Consider the following 17,355-nt stretch of genomic DNA (forward strand, 5'->3'; position numbering starts at 1 on the left):
TCCTGATAACATGATCCCATATCTAGAAGACCCAAAAAACTCCACCAGAAGACTTCTAGACCTGATACAAATTTAGCAAAGTAGCATAATATAAGATGAACATACGTGTATCAATAGCTTTCCTATACTCCAATAATGAATCTGTTGAGAAAGAAATCATGAAAACTACCCCATTCATAATAACTTCAAACAAAAACAAACAAAAACTTGGGAATAATTCTAAGCAAGGAGGCGAAAGACCCCTACAATGAAAACTATGTAACACTAAATAAAGAAGTAAAGATGACCTTAGAAGATGGAATGACATCCCATGTTTTTGGATAGGAAGAACTAATATTATCAAAATGATCACACCACCAAAAGTGCTATACAGATTCAATGCAATCCCCATTAAAATATCAATGACATTCTTCACAGAACCAGAGAAAAATGCTCTAAAATTCATTTGAGAGAGTAAAAGACCCAGAATAGTCAAAACAATACTAAGCAATAAGAGTGATGCTGAGACATCTCAATAATCTCACGTTATACTAGAGACCTATAGTAATAAAATACATTGTTTTCATCAAAACAGACATGAAGAACAATGGAATAGAATGGAAGATACAGAGACGAACTCACATAGATAGTCATATGGTACTTGATAAAGATGCCAAAAACATGTTAGAAAATAGATAATCTTTTTAACAAATGGTGCTGGGGAACCCATACATCCACATGTAAAAGAATGAAACTAGATCTTATCTTTCACACTGCACAAAAATAAATCCAAAGTTGATCAAAGACCTAGGAATTAAACCAGAAGCTTTGCAAGTGCTAAAAGAAAATATAGACTCAGTACTCCAACCTATTGGCACAGGCTCTAATTCTATAAAAGCTAAATTTTAAACACACACACACACACACAAGAATCAGTAAGTAGGAAGCCATCAAATTAAAAAGCTTCTTTACAGCAAAGGAAACAAGAGCATGAAGAGAGAGCCTACAGAATGGGAGAAAATTTTCCAGCTATTACTTCAGTAGGGGATAAATATCCATAATATACAAAGAACTCAAAAAACTTAACACATACACACACACAAATCAATAAATGGTCAAAAGAACTAAATAGACATTTCTCAAAAGAAGAACCAAAAATAACCAACAAATATATGAAAAAAATTTCAACATACCTAGCAATCAGAAGAATGCAGATTAAAACTACATTGGGATTTCACCTTACTCCAGTTAGAATGGCAATCATCAAGAAAATGCACAAAAATAAATGCTAGCAAATATATTGGGGGAAAGGTACTCTCATACATTGGTAGACTGCAAATTTATACCACCACTTTGGAAAGCACTATAGAGATTACTGAAAAGACTAGGAATGGAACCACCATATGACTCAGCTATCTAACTCCTTGGTATTTGTTTTAGTCAACTTGTTTGCTGCTGTGACCAAAGGACTTGCCAACAGCAATTTTAGAGGAGAAAACATTCATTTGGAGCTCACAGTTTCAGAGATCTTAGTCCAAAGATGGCTGACTTCATTCCTTGGGGCCTGAGGTTTGGCATAAAATCATGGTAGAAATGTGTGGCAGAGGAAAGCTGCTTAGGACATCACACCAGGAAGCAGAGAGAGAGAGAAAGAATGAATATATGAATATGCTCCCCTCACCATGGACAAAATATAAGCCCCAAAGGCTCCAATGACCCACCTCCTCCAGCCACACCCTACCTGCCTATAGTTACCACCCAGTTAATCCCTATGGGCAATTAATGTGTTGATTAGGTTAAGACTTGCATAACCCAACGATTTCACCTCTAAACTTTCCTCATTGTCTCACACATGAGTTTTTGGGTAAACTTCATAGCTAAACCACAACAATATTTATCCAAAACAATTAAAATCAGCATGCCATAGTGATATGACCGCATCAATATTTATGGCAGCACAATTCACATAACCAAGTTATGAAACCAACAGGTATCTGTTAACAGATGAACAGATAAAGAAAATGTGGTACATATATACAATGAAGAATGAAATTATGGCATTTCTGGTAAATGGATGGACCTGGAGAACATCATGCTAACTGAAATAAGTCAGACTCAGAAAGTCAAGGGTCAGATGTTTTCTCTCATAGGCACAAACTACAGCAAAATAAGAAGGGAAATAACGGGGGGTTATTCCATGAAAATAGAAGGGAGATCAATGGAATGGAGGAAGGGATTGAGGGGGAAGGAGGAGAGATGAAAAAAGTGAGAAACTATAAAATGAAATTGACCAAATTATGCCATATATATATATATATATATATATGGATATACTACTGTGGATTTGACCTTATGTATGCATATAACTTAAAAAGCTATGAATAAGTAAAAGGACGACCAGTAGAATAGAGGAAGGAGAGTAAAGGGACTAAGGAGAGGAAGGAAAGAAGTACCAGAGACTGAAATAGAGCAAGCCATATTCAATACACATATTCTTATGTCAAAATGAACCCATTATGTATAAATATAGTACACTAATAAAATATTCCTGGCTTCTAATTTCATGTCTTTTGATTTGCAAAATCAAAAGGTGTATAACTTTTGTTGCTCCTCTGTGTCATCTTGGAATGACATAACCATGTTCTGTACAGTAAATTCTACTATTTGCCTTACTTTTTCTTCAATACATACTTCTATTACTATAGTGGGAACTTAATTACAAGTAAGTAATTACTTTCTAGGTTGTCAGCTAGAAAACATAATCAGAGATTGAAAATAATTAAGAATATATTCATCAGGCCTAGAATATTTAGGGATGGAAGTTAAGAAATCTTTGAATATATATTCAACAGCAAACAATAATATAGAAATACTCACCTATGTTAAAAATTTCCATTTCAAAACAAGATTTTAGATATATTTAATGCTTTTTGCTTCATATATTGATCAGTTATTTTATGCGGAAGATTTTATTTCATATGATTTGGCAGGGCAGATAGGAATTCCAAAATCTTTATGAGCTATGGTCCTTGAATTCTGCAAATCATTATCCACTGGGAGCATGAAATTTTGCACAAGAAGAAAACAATTAGAGAAAAAAGTTAAATCTACATAAACATGATTGCTGCTGACTCATCAATTCAAATTTGTCCTAAAATCTCTGCTACTTTTTTCTCAATAGGAAGGTTTATAGGGCTTCCAGAAAACATTATCTTTCACTGCAAATTTATTGCTATATTCAGAGACCATAATTTTGTTCAGAATAAGAAAATAATTGTTTTAATGTATACTTACGCTCTATAATTCACTTTGGTACCAGTTATGAGAACAAAAGTGTTTCCACCCTCAAAATAGCTGGTAACACCCTTGAAAGAGCAAGTTGTGCCAAAATACCTTGTGATAAGTTTTGAAGGCCCTTCAAATCAAAGATACAAAATATAGTTACTATATGCATTTCTATCCCTATTAGTGTTCATCTACAGGAAAAATGTTTTATCTTTCTCTGAGATGAATTCTATTATGAGAAGGAGTGGCAAGGAGGACATAGCTAAAAGATACCATTTGCTGCTACATAAAACTTCTGCTAAGACTAGAGTTTCTAAATATAAATGTGGACCAAAGTACACTCCTTCCTTATTGGTGCCAGTAAGTGGTCTGAACAAACATGTTAACTGTCAGTGTGTGGTGGTGACATTAGTTAATAATCTCTACTTGTGGGAAAAAATGTTACAAAGAACTAAACATAAAAAGTGAAAGAGAACAAAAAAAATTAAGTATGATTTATTGAGTCTGATTGACTAAAAATTTTTAAAAACATAAAATAATAAAATTCAGTGAAGCTTTCTGCACAGAACTAGCTCCAAGCCCAGGAGCCAGTACAGTGAGCTCCAGCCCACAGGCAGCTTCAGGGACCAGAACAGGGCAGCCAGAGACTACTCCAGGCGGCCCTGCCCCCTCTGGCTGCAGGCTCTTTCCATGGGGCGATCCAAGATGGCAGAATAGAGGGTGACTGCATCTCCAGTTGCTCCAGAACCCAGGATTCAAGAAGGGGAGGCATTGAGAGAGTTGGACTAAAATAGAGCCACGGGGTGAGTCTCCCCCACAGGGTGAAGCTCGGCCTGGGAGGCAGGCACTGATAGGGGCTGCTTATCAGACTAGGGCAGGGCAGCTAGAGTCTTCCCCAGGCAGCCCTTCTCACTCCCACAGTGGGCTCCTCCCACACGCCAGATTCTCGGAGCAGGCCGCCCAGTGAGAGCCTTTCCGCACAGAGCCAGCCCCAAGCCGTGGAACCAGTAGCGGGCTAGGGGCAGATTTCTTCGGAAGCACTGCATTATCAAGTTCCTCCAACACTTCAGGCTACTGAAGGCTGGGAGGTGATACACTGGAAATCTACAGGGACACTATAAGTCAATAGAGAAAATCTGCAATAATTCAGAGTCCCACTGATATCTGACCAATATGAGAAAACAAGGGAAGAAAATGTCCCAAATAAACCTAGATACTATATCAACAAAACCTAATGACAGCACAGCAGAAGAAATGTCAGAAAGGGAGTTCAGAATGTACATAATTAAAACAATCAGGGAAGCAAACGAGGAAATGAAAGAGCAAATGAGGGCATTGAAGGAGGAGATGAAACAGCAACTGCAGGATTAAATGATTGCACCAATCAACAGTTAACAGACCAAATACGGGAAGCAAGAGATCACTTCAATAAACAGTTAGACATACTGAAAAACAAAACAAAACAAAACCAGAAATCCTGGAAATGAAGGAAACAATAAACCAAGTTAAAAACTCCATAGAAAGCATAACCAATAGGATAGAACACCTGGAAGACAGAACCTCAGACACTGAAGACAAAAGATTTAATTTTGAAAACAAAGTTGACCAAACAGAAAAGATGGTAAGAAATCATGAACAGAATCTACAAGAATTATGGGATATCATGAAAAGGCCAAATTTAAGAATTATTGGGATTGAGGAAGGCTTAGAGAAACAAACCAAAGGAATGAACAATCTATCCAATGAAATAATATCAGAAAATTTCCCAATCTGAAGAATTAAATGGAAAACCAAGTACAAGAGGCTTATAGGACTCCAAATATACAAAATTACAACAGACCCACACCAAGGCACATTATTATGAAAATACTTAACACACAGAATAAAGACAGAATTTTAAAGGCCGAGAGAAAAGAATCAAATTACATTCAGGGGAAACCAATAAGAATATCAGCAGATTTTTCAATCCAGACCCTAAAAGCTAGAAGGGCCTGGAACAACATTTACCAAGCCCTGAAAGAAAACGACTGCCAACAAAGAATCTATACCCAGCAAAACTTACTTTCAGATTTGACAATGAAATAAGATCCTTCCATGATAAACAAAAGCTAAAGGAATTTACAAAAAGAAAGCCAGCATTGCAGAACATTCTCAGCAAAATATTCCATGAGGAAGAGATGAAAAATAACAATGCAAATCAGCAACGGGAGGAACTAGCCTAAAGGAATAGCCAAATGAAGGAGAAACCAAATCATGTCAAAAAACAAAAATGAGTCAAATGACTGGGAATACAAATCATATCACAATAATAACCATGAATGATAATGGCCTGAACTCATCAATCAAAAGACATAGACTGGCAGATTGGATTAAAAAGAAAAATCCAACAATATGCTGTCTGCAAGAGATTCATCTCATAGAAAGAGATACCCATAGACTAAAGGTGAAAGGATAGGAAAAAATATACCATGCACATGGACACAGCAAAAAGCTGGAGTATCCATCCTCATTTCAGATAATGTGGACTTCAAGCCAAAACTAGTCAGAAGGGATAAAGAAGGACATTACATACTGCTTAAGGGAAGCATAAATCAGCAAGACATAACAATCATAAATATCTATGACCCGAATATTGGCTCATCCATGTACATCAAACAAATCCTTCTCAATTCCAGAAATCAAATAGACCACAACACAATAACACTAGGCGATATTAACACACCTCTCTCACCACTGGATAGATCTTCCAAAAAAAATTGAATAAAGAAACCATAGATCTCAATAACACAATCAACAATTTAGACTTAACCGACAGATATAGAATATACCATGCAACAAAGAACGAATACACTTTCTTCTCAGCAGCACATGGATCCTTCTCTAAAACAGACCATATTCTATGCCACAAAGACAATGTTAACAAATACAAGAAGATAGAGATACTACCTTGTACTCTATCAGACTATAATGGATTGAAATTAGAAATAAATGACAGAATAAAAAACAGAAACTGCTCCAATACTTGGAGATTAAATAATACACTATTATATGATGAATGGATAACAGAAGACATCAGGAGGAAAATAAAAAAATTCTTAGAAGTAAATGAGAACAAAGACACATCATATCAAAATCTCTGGGACACTATGAAAGCAGTACTTAGAGGAAGATTTATTTCATGGGGCGCATTCAACAAAAGAAGTAGAAATCAACAAATAAACGACGTAACACTACAGCTCAAAGCCCTAGAAAAAGAACAGAGCAACACCAAAAGTAGTAGAAGACAGGAAATAGTTAAAATCAGAGCCGAAATCAAAGAAATTGAAACAAAAGAAACAATCGGAAAAATTAACAAAATAAATAGTTGGTTCTTTGAAAAAATAAACAAAATTGATAAACCCTTAGCCACACTAACAAAGAGAAAGAGGGAGAAAACTCAAATTACTAAAATTCGGAATGAACAAGGAAATATCACAACAGACACGAGTGAAATACAAAACATAATTAGAAGCTATTTTGAAAATCTATACTCCAACAAAACAGAAAACCTTGAAGAAATCAACAAGTTTCTAGAGATGTATGAATTACCTAAACTGAATCAGGGGGACATACACAACTTAAATAAATCAAATTCAAGCAATGGAATAGAAGAGGTCATCAAAAGCCTACCAACAAAGAAAAGTCCAGGACCAGATGGGTTCTCAGACAAGTTCTACAAAACCTTTAAGAAGAGCTCATTCCAATACTCCTCGAAGTATTCTATCAAATAGAAGAGAGGGAACTCTCCCAAACTCACTCTATGAAGCCAATATCACCCTTATATCTAAACCAGACAGACACACATCGAGGAAAGAAAATTTCAGATCAATATCCTTAATGAACATCAATGTGAAAATTCTCAACAAAATTTCAGCAAATCGCATACAAAGATATATTAAAAAGATAGTGCACCACAATCAAGTGGATTTTATCCCAGGGATGCAAGGTTGGTTCAACATCCAGAAATCAATAAATGTCATTCACCATATCAACAGACTTAACGTTAAGAATCACATGATTATTTCAATAGATGCAGAAAAAGCATTGGATAAAAACAGCATCCCTTCATGCTCAAAACACTAGAAAAAATTGGGGTAGTGGGAACATTCCTTAACATTGTAAAGGTCATCTACACTAAGCCCGTGCCAGTATCATTCTAAATGGTGAAAAACTGAAAGCATTCCCCCTAAAAACTGGAACAAGCCAGGGATGCCCTCTTTCACCACTTCTATTCAACATCGTCCTTGAGACTCTAGCCAGAGAAATTAGACAAACCAAAGAAATTAAAGGGATATGAATTGGAAAAGAAGAACTCAAACTATCCCTGTTCGCTGATGACATGATTATATATTTAGAAGAACCTGGAAATTCCACCAGAAAACTCTTAGAACTCATAAGTGAATTCAGTAAAATAGCCACATTACAAGATCAATGCTCATAAATCCAATGCATTCTTATACATAAATGTTGAATCTTCAGAAAGAGAAATTAGGAAAACTACCCCATTCACAATAGCATCAAAAAAAAAAAATACTTGGGAATCAATCTCACAAAAGAGGTGAAACACCTCTACAATGAGAACTACAGAACACTAAAGAAAGAAATTAAAGAAAACCTTAGAAGATGGAAAGATCTCCCATGTTCTTGGATAGGCAGAATTAATATTGTCAAAATGGCCATACTACCAAAAGTGCTATACAGATTCAATGCAATACCAATTAAAATCCCAATGATGTACCTTACAGAAATAGAGCAAGCAATTATGAAATTCATCTGGAAGAATAAGAAACCCAGAATAGCTAAAGCAATCCTCAGTAGAAAGAGTGAAGCAGGGGGTATCGCAATACCAGATCTTCAACTCTACTACAAAGCAATAGTAACAAAAACGGCATGGTATTGGTACCAAAATAGACAGGTAGATCAATGGTACAGAATAGAGGACACGGACACAAACCCAAATAAATACAATTTTCTCATACTAGACAAAGGTGCCAAAAATATGCAATGGAGAAAAGATAGCCTCTTCAACACATGGTGCTGGGAAAACTGGAAATCCATATGCAACAGAATGAAACTAAATCCCTATCTCTCACCCTGCACAAAACTCAAGGATCAAGGACCTCGGAATCAGACCAGAGACCCTGCATCTTATAGAAGAAAAAGTAGGCCCAAACCTTCAACTTGTTGGCTTAGGATCAGACTTCCTTAACAGGACTCCCATAGCACAAGAAATAAAAGCGAGAATCAACCACTGGGATAGATTCAAACTAAAAAGCTTTCTCTCAGCAAAGGAAACTATCAGTAATGTGAAGAGAGAGCCTACAGAGTGGTAGAATATCTTTGCCACTCATACTTCAGATAGAGCACTAATTTCCCGAATCTATAAAGAACTCAAAAAACTCTACACCAAGAATACAAATAATCCAATCCACAAATGGGCTAAGGAAATGAACAGACATTTCACAGAAGAAGATATACAAGCAATCAACAGATATATGAGAAAATGTTCAACATCTCTAGTAATAAGAGAAATGCAAATCAAAACTACCCTAAGATTTCATCTCACCCCAATTAGATTGGCTATTATCAAGAACACAAGCAACAATAGGTGTTGGCGAGGATGTGGGGAAAAAGGTACACTCATACATTGCTGGTGGGGTTGCAAATTAGTGCAGCCACTCTGGAAAGCAGTATGGAGATTCCTCAGAAAGCTTGAAATGGAACCACCATTTGACCCAGCTATCCCACTCCTTGGCCTATACCCAAAGGACTTAAAATCAACATACTACAGAGATACAGCCACATCAATGTTCACTGCTGCTCAATTCACCATAGCCAGATTATGAAACCAACCTAGATGCCCTTCTGTTGATGAATGGATAAAGAAACTGTGGCATATATATATACAGTGGAATATTACTCTGCCATGAAGAATGATAAAATTATGGCATTTGCAGGTAAATGGATGAAATTGGAGAATATTATGCAAAGTGAGATAAGCCAATCTCAAAAAACTGAAGGACGAATGATCTCGCTGATAAGCGGATGAGTACATATAATGGGGGGTGGGAGGGGTTAGCGTTAGGGTTAGGGATAAGGAGGGTGGTAAGAATGGAGGAAGGAAGGACTATATAGAGAGAAAAGTGGGTTGGGAGGGGAGAGGGGGAAGGTAAAAAATAATAGAATGAATCAAACAACATTTTTCTATGTAAATTTATGATTACACAAATGGTATGCCTTGACTCCATGTACAAATAGAGAAACAACATGTATCCCATTTGTTTACAATAAAAAAAAATTCAGTGAAAACGAGAGGAATTCTAATGTATCATGATCTAAGACTTCTGAATACAAAAAATTACCATAAAAAAAAACATAATACTGCCCAGTGTGGGCGTGCACACCTATTATCCCAGCGACTCGGGAGGCTGAGGCAGGAGGATCACAAGTTTAAAGCCAGCTTTAGCAACTTAGCAAGGCCCTAACCAATTTAGGGAAACACACTCTCAAAATCAACAATAAGAAGGGCTGGGGATGTGGCTCATTGGTTAAGTGCCCCTGGGTTCAATCCCTAACACCAAAACAAAGCAAAACAAAAGAACACAGAAAACAAATTTGGAAAGATATATGTGGCAAACAAAAGGTTAATGTCTTAAATATACAAAGAAATTTATACAAGTTGGGAAATAACAGAAAAATAAGGAAAAACCATGTACAGCAATTCATAGACAGGGCAATAGAAATGGTAATATTAAACTGTGGAAGAGTTGCTTCACTAGTAGTAATAAAAAAATGTGAATTGAGAACAAAAGTAAATAACTTGTGCATTTATTTCAGCTTTTCTCTCCCCAATTTTTAAAAACTGTACTCTGAAACAAATAATTTCATATACTCTGCACTTTAAAGTGAAAATTGGACTAATCTTTTGAAAAGCAGTTGGTAGTGTTCACTCAGAAACCCAAAGGTTCACAATTGTCACCTAGTAACTTCATTTGGGGGCAATTTTTTTATAAGGATATTGTTTCAAATGAAGTAAAGATTAATACACAAATACTGATAGCAAATAATTAGAAATAGCATCAATGTCCAAAGACATAGAAATTATAAAATAAATTATGCTATGTCGACATTATAGAGCTATCAAAGGTAGTCAAGATAATTTTTAATAGCATGGTGGATATAGAGTTAAATGGGAAAAATAATTTCACAACTGAATGGAATGCAATCTGAATGCTCCATGGGCAATTCTGTGCTGGGGGCACCCTTTGCCACCTGCCCACTCCTTCACCAACAGGTCTCATGTCCCTGCTGTTCCAGGACACCTGCTAGACTGAACAGAAAGGAACTTTCAGAGCAGTGAGGAGCTGAGCCACTGGAAGTCTAGCAGCTTGTAGGAAGGTGCCATCACATGGCTCTTGGACAGTGGGGACTGTTAGCCCCTTCTATTTTTCTCCCAGATTCAATTCACAGTATTTCTGTAATTTTCTAAATGGCACCCTGATAATTTAAAAGCATCTTTGTGAACTCCCAGAGGGTCTTAACATGTTTTTCAATTATTTTTCTTTCATTTTCAAAATGAAATAACAGACACTAAAAGGAAAACATCATGGGTAAAGATATATTTTCCAATCCTGCTCTAAAACCTTGAATGAGTGTCTTGATAGTGTTTTGCACTAGCTTCCACATCTATAAAACAAGGACAAAATGACCTTTCCACCTATGTCATTGTGATTCTTTATATATGAAGTATTATCATTAGTGTTAAAGAAATCTATCATGAAATTTATCATTAAATAATCATTTATTTATTACAGAAATCACAAATTTTCAAAATTTGTATAGAATCCAGTGATCAATGAGTCCTGTTTCATCAGTGTTGAAGCCAGCATACTGACTCCTAAAGGAATTATAATGTGAAAGTAATAAAATACTGATATTAGTACAGAGAAATTGAAACTGTCAACTAATGAAAAAAGTTATTAATGAAGCAAGATCCATTTCTTGAAAAATACTGTCAATGTGAAATACATGCTCATGAGATTCCAGTTTGTTTCTATAAAGATTGCTGATCTTTGATAAAATGTTTATAACAATAATTATGAGCACTATCTTATTCACACAAATCCAGGCATCTACCTGGGTGAACTGTGCTGTAAACTGTGGCTTCACTTGGAAGCTCGTCTACATAGGTATGGCTCAGTTTTAACCAAATTGACAAGAACTTACTCCTTGCAATCCTCATGAAGGTTATACAGTGACAGGTCACAGTGACTGCATCCCCTTAATGATAGCACATAGTGACTGTATCCCCTCATGAGAGGGGACAGTAAATGCATCCCCTTAGTGATAGGGGGTAGACTTTATTCAGAAGAGGAGTATAATGACATTTGCGCTTGAGATTCACCACTACTTGGTGTGGACGTCTACTAATTCAAGAGGCACTAGAGTGGAAGCAGAAAAGTCAAAGGTTATTGCAATATTCCACTGGAAAATGACAAGGACTTGAACCAGGGCTGCAACTGTAGGAGGGATGGAGATGAAGAGGCAGAAAAAAATAGAGAACTGCCTGGAAGATAAAAATATCAAGATGTGGTGAGGGATTGGATCTGGGCAGTGAAGAATGAGGAAGAATTAGACTATGGACAATGCGCACATCATCCTGGATGAATCATGGAGGTAACAGCAAAGATTGGGATTGTGACATAGAAGGAAACAGAGATGGGGGACAATAGAGTCGTTTTGCATTAAGAAAGTTAAACTTGAAGTACCTGTGAGACATTCAAGTAACCTTACTAACCTTACTGTGTGTGGAAAATTCAGCTATTCACGAACATTTCTTATCAAGATATGTTCTTCACTGCCATCATTATTTCTACTTTGCTATGTTGGAATCTGAGCTTGTGTTGTTGTTCTTATCCATAGGCTTAATCTTCAGCTTCTATGCTCCAGAGATGGAAAAGAAGAAAGTCCTGCAGAATCACTCCTCACCTTCAGTCTTGCTCTCCAGTCTGCACCAGTTGCCTGTCCTAGCAAAATCATGTAGGATGGCATGCAATAATTTGATAGAATCAAGAATTCTGGGCCTCTCCTATCCTTTGAGATGTAGACAAGCATATTCTTTCTATTTATAAGACATTCCTAGGACAGCAAAATTTAGGAGGGGCCTTTGTAAGCAGTGAACCTGGCAGCCCAGGCCGTTGGCTCCCTGAGGACATGTCCTTCCCTGGAATTTAAAGTTTCCAGGGGTGATAGTTTTTATTCATGGAAACTTTCCTACTTTTTTAATGTTCTTATATTACTTAGTGTTTGTATTTATTGTTTTCTACTATATTAATGCAGGGAAAATTTGCAAGTTTGGTATTGAATATTAAGTAGAAATCATACCATGCCAAGTTGTACAGATAGGTATTTTATTCATATTTTAATGTGTTACTTTTAATAAATAATTACTGTAAATCAACATACAAAAAAAATAAATGTGACTGTGAAAATGGTAATGATATTGTCCTCCCATAATTATGAATATTTTTGGATTGATTTCTTTAATAGGAGAACTCATTAGAATTTCAGAAAGGCATCTATAATAACCTGAGGAAAGGACAGCGAATTCATGTGTCAGACCCTGTTTGGGAGACCAGCAGTTTTCCACTTCTTTTATCTTTCTAATTGAATTCACACTATGGGACAAGGATGTAAGGGCATTTATGACACTCTGTCCTGCATTCATTAGAAATAACAGGATCAAGATATTTTTCATTTATCTATTTAGTTGATAACATTTGTGTATTTTTTATTTCTTTTACAAATGTAATGATTTATTCTGCACTCATTGCGAAAACTCTGCTTTGTAGAAAGCCACCACATAAATACATAATTGGGATATTATTTTTCAGTGTATCACTTTCCTCAAAATCCTGTATGACTTTAGCTGCCTCCCCATCAGGAGCAAACCCTTCTGTTGAAAGCTGACTGATCGACCTTGACCATTTCCTGGACACATCAGATCAAAATGTCAAGTTGGATGAGGTTCGGTGGAAAGCTTTGGCACTAACAAGCTGCAGTTGTCAGCTCTTTAACTTCCATGATTTCTTAAGCTGATGTCAATGCTAAATTATCTAATGATCTGAGAGTAAGATGGAATGCCAGGTATAAAACTGCCTTTAAAATTTTCCTTTGTTGCAATGTATTTTAAAACTTTGTATTTTAGGGGTTGTATAATCATCTTGATTTTAGCTTCCTGATGTTTGGACTATTTCCAGTCAAGGACACCAGGCAAGCACATCTATATTTCTGGTGAATGTCCCTTTATGTTTCTGTGAGAAGGATGGAAACTAGAAAATAAGAGGAGAAGGAAAAGAGGAAAGATCTCCACTGCATGTGCTTTTACTTTGGGCTGCCTTGTGCACGATTAATTCTAATTTAGGAGTCTCTAAAGGAGTGAAACATTTAGAGACTTCACAATCAGGGAGTGTTTGTCTTCATATGGAAAATAGCCCAATGTCCATAGACCACTCCAGTGAGCTCCCCAGCAAAAGCCTGTCACACAGAATGTCTTACACAGAATCCTTCTCTTTCACAGTTTAAAGTACCACAAGTGAGCTGACTTCTAGAAAAAACCATTTTCTCTAACTTTCATGACCATTGTTAGAAAATGTTTACCAGAATCAGGAAGAGGGAAAGCTTTTTAATGGTCTTGAAAGAATTAAATTCATCCCAGTTCAAGAACTGTACATAATGAAAATACTTGATATTAACTAAAGCAGTAAGTCTTGAAAAAGGTCAAAGTGACAGGATTGAAGAATTTAGGGAGATATGCATGGAATTTTGTAACATCATTCTCAAAGATATTCTCAGATTTTGGCAATTTTATAAACCCACTTAAACTTCTATTGAGATAGGATATTTTGTTTGCTGGTCAAAATTGTCATTAGACTTTTTTTCAAATTAGATGATCTACTTTTAATGCCTGACTTATTGTGAGCTTTTTAATCTGATATACAGTTCAAATGTCACTGCAGCAAAGGAAAATATGTATTTAGATCAAAGGCAAGACTTTCTATGTGGTTGTTCTGCATGACAATGTGAATATAATTTAAGTCTACCAATAGTCTGAACATAAACAAGAGCTAATTAACTGGCAGTGTTGTCATCTGAGAATAAGTGGATGTTGGCTGACACACAAGCTATGATCAGCCAGCAGAGAAAGACTTCTAAATTCCCCTTGCTGAGCTGAAATATTCCATTACATATGGCTGACAAATCTGTTCTATTTCTTGTCTATGTGCCACATTTAAGTTTACAAGGACCAACTTAGGACATAGTTGAAACTTTGATACTTCAACAACAAACACACTAACTTTGTCTGATTCTTCTCAATTGAGATTATTTATTGTCATTAAGTTTTGATGAGGCTTTGAGCCAGGGATGTAGCTCAGTGGTAGAGCATATGCCTAGCATGTGCAATCCTGGGTTTAATCCCCAGTACCAAAAAAAAAAAAAAAAAAAAAAGAAACAAACTAAAAACAACAATGAAAAATATCTTTCTGGTCTCTAAAATGAAAACAAAGTTTATTTTAAAAGTTGTATTTTGAGTAACTATACAATCAGTTTTCTATTTCACCAGGTTCTAGTATCTACTGATTTGACCAATCTCATATAAGAAATAATTGGAAAAAGAAAATTGTGTCTGTACTGAATATGTACAGATTCTTTTGTCACTATTTACTAAATATATGGTATAATAACTATACAACATTTACATTGTATTAGAAATCATCGGTAATCTGGAGTTGACTTAAAGTATGTGGGAGGACATGTGTAGGTTGTATGCAAAAACTATATAATTTTATTAAAGACCTGAGCTCCATAGATGTTGGTACCTATGCAGGATCCTGAAACTAATTCCCCATGGTGTGGAGGGACTACTGTTGTCTCAAGATTATGAAACTGTTTATTAGTACTTGTCACCATAACAAATACCTGAGATAAATCAACTTATAAAGAGAAAAGGCTATTTTGGGTAATAGTTTTGAAGGTTCCAGCCTATGGTCAACTGGTACCATTGCTTTTGGGCCTGTGGCAAGGCAGCACATCATGGTGGAGCAAAATCACTCCCTTCATGGCTAGGAAGCTAGAGAAAGACAAGAGCCTAGAGTCCCACAGACCTCTTCAAAGTCCACCCCCAGGGATCCCAAGACCTCCCAGTGGGCCCTTCACTTCAAGTTATCATTTCCAGACCAACCTTCTAACACATGAATCTTTGGGGGATACTCTGGATCCTAATCATAGCAGTGTTGGTATTAAAGATCTCCATAATTGTGATTAATCGAGCCCATATTAGTTGCTTTGAACTGAGAATTTGGTGTGGATTCTCCACTGAACTTTTCTTTAAAACTCCCCAGAAGGCCAACAGAACATTTTATATTCCACTAAATCAGTATACTTTGTCCTTGCTTTCAGAAGATGTGTCCTGTAGGCTTGCATATGCCTGTTCTCTGCTCTATGATACCTTTTAAAGGAAAAACTGTTTTGATAAATAATGAAAAAGCATTCATCCCTTCATCAATATTAGATTCCTTAACTTGAAGTCAGAAATTCTACCAAAGTCAAGATGTTTTGTTGGTGTTCCGGGGATGTTTTAATAATTTGGAGGTTGCTAAGGACTTCTTTGACATTTAGAAATAAATACAAATATAAGACTATTTTGAATGTTGTAAATCATACTGTCTTAAAAAAAAGGAAGAAAGTTTCTACCAAAGTAACAAAGAGAAATGTCTCTAGTTCACTGACACCAATCCAGTATTCCCTACGTACCAAGTACTGTGCTAGAAACTTCACCATTACAATTTCTGTTCATCGTAATAATAGCAAGAAATAATTTCTAATATTATATGAGCAGCATCTCCACTTAAAAATGTGAAAATTGACACAGATCCTTAATTAAGTAAACAGAAAAAAATTTAGGTTCCAACCTATTCCCCAGTTTCCCAATCCCTGGTCTTCATCACTATATTAATTAGTCTTTCTAGCTGCAGTTCGCTTATATAGAGGAAGGAGTGAAAGCATAAAGCTTCTGGTCACAATTAAAAACAGGGAACAGAATTATCATAGCCCTAATAACAAATAAGAAAACAGAACAACTATTTCTGACAGTGGACAACAGGTAGGGCTAAGCTAGGATTCATGAGCATAGAGAAACAAAAAAAAGATGGACCTTTCAAATCCCTGACTTTGGCATAGTCCAAACCAGCTGCATTGAGGATGGTTCCTAACAAGAACCTAATAGTCACTCTGAGCCGTGGTTGGAATAAGTGGGCTCAAGGGCCTGGAATTTGGGGAGCCCAGAGAAAGGCTTCCAAAAAAATCTGCATATAGGAAACTATATCTGTTAATAATGGGAGAGTAAGCTATGACTACACTATGGTAAAACTTCATGAGGCCAGACAAATAACTAGGAAAGAATGATTGGTGAATTTCTAGACCTCTTACAGAGCAAAAATATTCAAGATTTGAAATTGAAAATCTTTATGGTTTATCTTGATGAATGACCCCAGAATGGTCACACCTTTAGTAGTGTTAAAATATGGCTGAAGTAAAGACTCTAAATAAGCCACAACCCAGCCTAAATGCAAGTCTTGAAAGAATTAAGCTAATCTACTAAGCATTTAATGGCCTTCCAGAACCAAGTCTGACAATCTTTTATAAAGACAAAATACAACATAGCACCTCAACAACATGAAAGTCCAAATAGCATCATCTAATCTAAATTACATCATGCTCCCAAAGAAATAAGTTGTGAACCAGAACCATTAAAAAATTAGTCAATAAAGATAGACTCAGAAATGACAAAAAACAATCGGACATTTCACAACTAATACCTTGATAACAAAACTAATCACAGACATTTAAAAAAGGAAAAGAAAAAAAAAATTGCCTATAGGCAAATAATCCTCATGAACATAGACACCCAAATCATTAACTAAGTATTAGCAAGGCAAAAATAGCAAATTTTAAAAAATAAAAAAATAAAAATAAAATAAAATAAAAAAATAA

At 35.9% G+C, this 17,355-nt stretch overlaps 1 protein-coding gene across 1 annotated transcript in view; it reads left to right on the top strand.

Moving 5' to 3' along the window:
* The window catches only part of EMCN (endomucin), a 163,404-nt gene extending 147,400 nt beyond the window's left edge, over positions 1–16,004 (top strand). Inside the window, exon 12 of the mRNA XM_079153853.1 lies at positions 12,226–16,004. The gene's annotated coding sequence lies outside the window, so the exon portion shown is untranslated. The remainder of the gene's footprint in view (positions 1–12,225) is intronic.
* The last annotated feature ends 1,351 nt before the right edge of the window (positions 16,005–17,355 follow it).

Source organism: Sciurus vulgaris, assembly GCF_902686455.1.
Source record: "Sciurus vulgaris genome assembly, chromosome: 9".
Lineage (NCBI taxonomy): Eukaryota > Metazoa > Chordata > Mammalia > Rodentia > Sciuridae > Sciurus > Sciurus vulgaris.